Source organism: Ooceraea biroi, chromosome 10, assembly GCF_003672135.1.
Source record: "Ooceraea biroi isolate clonal line C1 chromosome 10, Obir_v5.4, whole genome shotgun sequence".
Classification (NCBI taxonomy): domain Eukaryota; kingdom Metazoa; phylum Arthropoda; class Insecta; order Hymenoptera; family Formicidae; genus Ooceraea; species Ooceraea biroi.
Window position 1 is genome coordinate 46891 of NC_039515.1, and position 5918 is coordinate 52808.

The 5918-nt window shown below is 36.3% G+C and overlaps 1 pseudogene; it reads left to right on the forward strand.

Moving 5' to 3' along the window:
* Positions 1-3271: 3271 nt before the first annotated feature.
* On the forward strand, positions 3272-4663 carry LOC113562774 (annotated as a pseudogene).
* The last annotated feature ends 1255 nt before the right edge of the window (positions 4664-5918 follow it).

Sequence of the window (5918 nt, forward strand, 5' to 3'; positions counted from 1 at the left end):
ATTTTAACGCTCTCGGTGGGATTAATCTGAAGTTGGATGATATCAAGAATGTAATCGAGTTCGGCCAACTGGGCAAAGGGAAAATAGTTCTCCATAGCAGCAGTAAAGATGATACCACAGATCGTTTGAGTAAAGTGTTGAATGCATCGATTCTAGATGATAGCGTACAAGCAACGGCATAAATGCCTTCCTTCAGTTATGAGTAACGGTCGGTAACGGCAGATGGCACGACTGTGATGTGGACGGAGGCGGCGCGGCGCACACAGGCGAATTCTTACAAATTCAAAACCTAAAATATAAAATTAAGGTGTTTTCGAAATCTAGTTTAATAAATAATGTATTGACTATCAAAGAATCATTTGCAGTTATGAACAAAAATTAACCATTGTTTTTAAAAAATGCCATTTTTAATCTGACGAGTTCATATTTTTGCAAAAATTAAAAACTAAGTTATTGTTTGTATTTTAATAACATTAAGAACTTATCGATTAAAATGATAAGAATGTGCTAATAACATAAGCATCGCCAGCGTAAACATAGTATGTATACATACTAATATATTTTTATGTATATATACTATATATTGTTAAAGCTAAATAATAAATAATAATAATATAAAATTTATTAAGAATATTTTTCAATATATCTATTTAATATATATAAGATATATATATATATATTTAATATGTGATATATGGAAAGTTATTCAAGAAATATGTTTGAGACTGTTTCGACGTTATTAAATCTTTGGTGGCCCTGAAAAGGACCGATTTTTTACGATAAAGAGGTCGATAGTGAATAGTCCGTCAGTCAGTAATCAGTCCAGTATCCGTCACGATCGATAACTTGATTGAGTTAATTAGGAATCGAATCAATCAAATTTGCGAGGAAGTCGGGTTGAAAGTTTCACTTGAAACTGAAATTCTTCCCAGACTTCTCTCCATGGGCGGCTAACGCTGCTATAGTCCTCTCCCTTCTTGATTCCCATCGTTGAACCATTTGTGCCCAAACATTTTCGATCAAATTTAGATCTGGCGAACGAGCAGGCCATTGGATCAAATGAATCTCCGGATGATTCCGAAACCATGCTTGTGTTTCCCGTGATGAATGGACACTAGAATTATCCTGCACTAATCGAATAACTGGCATGTCCTCTGCGGGGTAGATTTCACGTATTGACGGAAGAAATACTTCTTCCAGTATGCGAATGTACTGCGCAGAGTTCATGCGTGTGGGAATGTCCACCAGCTCTCCGATTGTAGTACCAGAAATCCAGCCCCACATTGCACAGGAAATCCTTCCACTTCTGTGGATAGGCACAACATGATTAGGATTCAACCGTTGATCACGTAATCGCCATACGTGAGGTTGACGGTCGGTACACGATACAAAGACCTTTTCATCGGTCCAGATCGTGGCCTCCCATTTCTCACGGCTTGTCGCCAAACTGTCCAAAGCAAACGCGACACGTTGTTCCCGATGTTCAGGAGTCAACGGAATTTTGTGAGCTGGACGATAGCAGTGAAGTCCGGCTTCGTTTAGTCGTCGTCTTGCAGTCCTGTCCGATATGTCGACGTCCGCAGTCTGGATGGCTTCTGTAACTGTGCCAAAAGGCCGTTGTTGCATTGAAGCGACGAGATTTTCGTCTTCGTCCCGTGTCGTCCGTTGTGGTCGGCGATTATGCTTGCGATGATCATGCAATGCATGATCACCGCCTTTCAGCATACCGCTGTATCCACGTGCGTACTGTCTTTGTGGAGCATGGAATATCAGCAGTAATATCTGCTACTGATCTTCCAGCTTGCCATTGTCCCACTATGCGACCTCTCACCTCGGGGCACAAATTTTTAAACATGACTTAACGCGCACCTGCAATAAGTCACAAGATAAAACGCATCGTCTCTCGCGAGTTGTATTTATACGATTTGTGGGAAGCGCTGCGGCTCATTTTCAGATTGTGCATTGTTTTTCCGTGAAATCGTAACATTGGACTCGCTAATTAATCGCCAATAGGAATTGAAGAATTTGTTATATGCATTTCATTGGTTCGCATCGACACACCCCGTTGGGTATATAAACGATGCCCGAGTCCAGTGATGTTGTAAACAAAACGTCTTCGTCGAGAGAAGACGGAACTCTCCCTGCTTATTGCTTCTATTCGAGGCTGCGTAAAGGTTGTTCTACATTAGTCGCAAGCGATTGACCACATGCACATTAATCGCAAGTCGCACGAGTCTTATCCCAGCAAACACAAAGTAACAGGTAATATACATGTTAGTTATAATTTCCCACTCATTAATATAAATACAACATAACATACGTGTTATGTAACAATTACATTGTTGAGTGGGAAATTATAATTAACATGTATATTTCCAGTTACTTTGTGTTTGCTGGGAATATATCATATAGTTGCCATGATAACAAAGCTCGATGCTCAGGTTATTGCAAATCGCAGAGACGCAAATGTCAAATTTGACCAAACTTTGCGACTGCTGCTTGCGAGCAGTTTACGATCGGAAATAGTGCAGCTTACGTTCATGCGATTGCTTGCTTGCGTCTAATGTAGAACGACCTTTACTCGCAAACAATGAGGCTGTCATCACTGTATGCGACTAACTCGCATTATCTGCAGTAATATATATTATTTTTCAGGGCCAAAAATCGGTCCTTTTCAGGGCCACCAAAGATTTAATAACGTCGAAACAGTCTCAAACATATTTCTTGAATAACTTTCCATATATCACATATTAAATATATATATATATATATATCTTATATATATTAAATAGATATATTGAAAAATATTCTTAATAAATTTTATATTATTATTATTTATTATTTAGCTTTAACAATATATAGTATATATACATAAAAATATATTAGTATGTATACATACTATGTTTACGCTGGCGATGCTTATGTTATTAGCACATTCTTATCATTTTAATCGATAAGTTCTTAATGTTATTAAAATACAAACAATAACTTAGTTTTTAATTTTTGCAAAAATATGAACTCGTCAGATTAAAAATGGCATTTTTTAAAAACAATGGTTAATTTTTGTTCATAACTGCAAATGATTCTTTGATAGTCAATACATTATTTATTAAACTAGATTTCGAAAACACCTTAATTTTATATTTTAGGTTTTGAATTTGTAAGAATTCGCCTGTGTGCGCCGCGCCGCCTCCGTCCACATCACAGTCGTGCCATCTGCCGTTACCGACCGTTACTCATAACCGAAGGAAGGCATTTATGCCGTTGCTTGTACCACCTACATCTGTGCAAAGTTTTCTGGAGGCGAGGCCCAGTCTAACGACTGTTGTTATAACCAATCGTAGAAAAAAATTTAAAAATTGATACAACAATATCTTGGACGACGGGGAAAATCTTGGTTTTAATAGGTACATAATCTGTTCGATTTCGACATACGTTTTATGCATTTTTCATTATTGAGATTTTCGTGTATCATGTTTTAGAAATGATAGTGACGGGCGAGTCAGCGCCGCAGTCTGCCGATCTGCCGATACCGCTGGAAGATCTCGTCGCAGAAATGTTATATTGCTGCATCCAAAGTGCTAAATGCACTCGGTTTCATGCAGCCTCGACATCCGGTGCTAAATTGATCAATCAGATTTTGCCACTGTACATCGGTGTGCACCAAGCGCCCAATGCCGCGACGACGTTAACTGGACAGCTTCTAGCCTTGCTGACTGGCGAGAAACTCAGCGACATGAATGAAAGGACTTGTCACAAAAACCGCCTCGCATGAATGGGTGGATACAATTTTACAGAAATATGCATAAACTCAACCGTCAATTATAGTACAGCTGTGAGTCCGGCATTTATCATCGACGGTAAATTATGCGTAAACTACTTGTGCATCGCATGTTTTCTGAAAGATTCTCTTGAATAATGGTTTCTCATTTGTAGGATATAATATGAAGTCTGGTGTGTACTCTATGTAGACAGAGTCCATATGGCAAACGTTGAGCGTCAGAATGTTTCTTAAACCATCAGCAGGGACAGAACGTTTCAGCATGATCTTGGGTAGTCTGGTTGCCGGCACCTTAATCATATTGGTGTGGTTTATTAATAACCGAGCTGATGTGTTATTTAATTCGAGGTTCGTATGTAACGTAATATAATAAGAATCATGATATACAAAATCATGATGAAAAAGCCACAGGTTATTCACAAACTGTGTTTGAGAAACTTTTATTATAAGAATAATATTAATTTAGCAAGTAGAACATGTGATCGACAATGTAAATTCTATTCTAATTTCTCCTAAACATTATCTAATCCCAAACAATAGTAAACATAATAAACAGACATTGCATTGAATAACTTTGTCCCACGGAAATTTAACAGGAGATGAACCATATTAGATTGTTTTATTAATGATATAATTTTGTTACAGGAGAACCGTCGATTGCTAGGGACATGCCGGGGACCGCATATCAATGACCAGATTGGATCATCATCACGAAGATCAGGATGTTCCAATAACTAGCCTTTAACTGTATGTGTGGTGCGCCTTCCGACGATCTATTTAATTCAAAATATTCAAATATTGTTACACGCGTATCATTGCCATTGCGGTTACTTTATTTATCGTTATTTATCATTTCTCATACATCACGTTCAATTGTGAAAATAAGTGATACGTTTTTAATATCTTAAGCCCGTTTTAGACTATGCAATCAACGGCAAGCAATTCTTGCAGCAAAAATTTGCTCAAGAAATTGCGTCAAATCTAGCGCAATATATTATAATATATTGCATAGTCTAAAACGGGCTTTAGTGTAAATATATTTCTTTGCATTTTTCCAAATTATTAATTAAAAATATGTATACAGCTATTTGTAATATAAATATGTATTAAAAAACGGACAATAAAACACTCGATCATTTTAACAGCATTTCACGTATACGTGTGCGTGCATGCGAGATTATTAAAGAACAAATTTCAATAATGATATAAATTTGTTAGTTTAATATTGAACATACAAATTGTTCAAATCTGTAATGTGTAAAAATACATTGTTTTTTTATTTCTTTAACCGAGTTTGTTTTATTATCTAGATTTAGAAACAATTAAAATATTTATAAATGGTAATTAAAATTTAGGCTCTGTTGCCGATAGCTTTAAGTTTACATAATACAATGCTGTATTGCTCTTCATTAAAACGTGGGACGAATACGATGTAGGAATATATATATAAACGCAGAATTAATAAATAGTATTATATATAATAATATAACTATATACATATATATAACTATGATAAGAATAAAACAAAGAAATAATGCAAGCGTCATGGCGTTTATTATCATTAAATATCTTAATTAACATCTTACAGTTTGATGTACACGGGAAAGAAGTGTTTAATTTATATATATTTTTGCTTTTTTTAGTATGCATGGTAAGTATATAATGGCTTAAATCATTCAACATCATAGAAGGGAAACTGTCAATAGAATTTCAGGGAACAGTGGCTCCTTTTTCTTTTAACATGAGGAACTGAAATCTATATTCCGACTAACTACCGAGTAATAAACATTTAATTACAATTAACTGAGGGACTCACAAACCTTTTTAATCACACTTCATTACTCTTCAAACGAAATACAAACGATTGCATATAGCAGTTCCTTAAAATTACGTTCAATTCCGGTCAAGTGTATACGAATTCATGCGAGGACCTTACTTCGCCAGTTCCTCCATCTACGGACCTTGCGTTGCACATGCGCAAGTATGTAGTACATAGATTTTGCGGCCATGTATTTGACGCAAGTTAGCGGTCTAGTTATAGTATAGATGTCTGTGGTTGATGCGCGAGAAGTGGAGGGGATCTAGGGAATTCTCTGCGCTATCGATGCGTGTATTGAAACGGAACTATGTTCTGTGC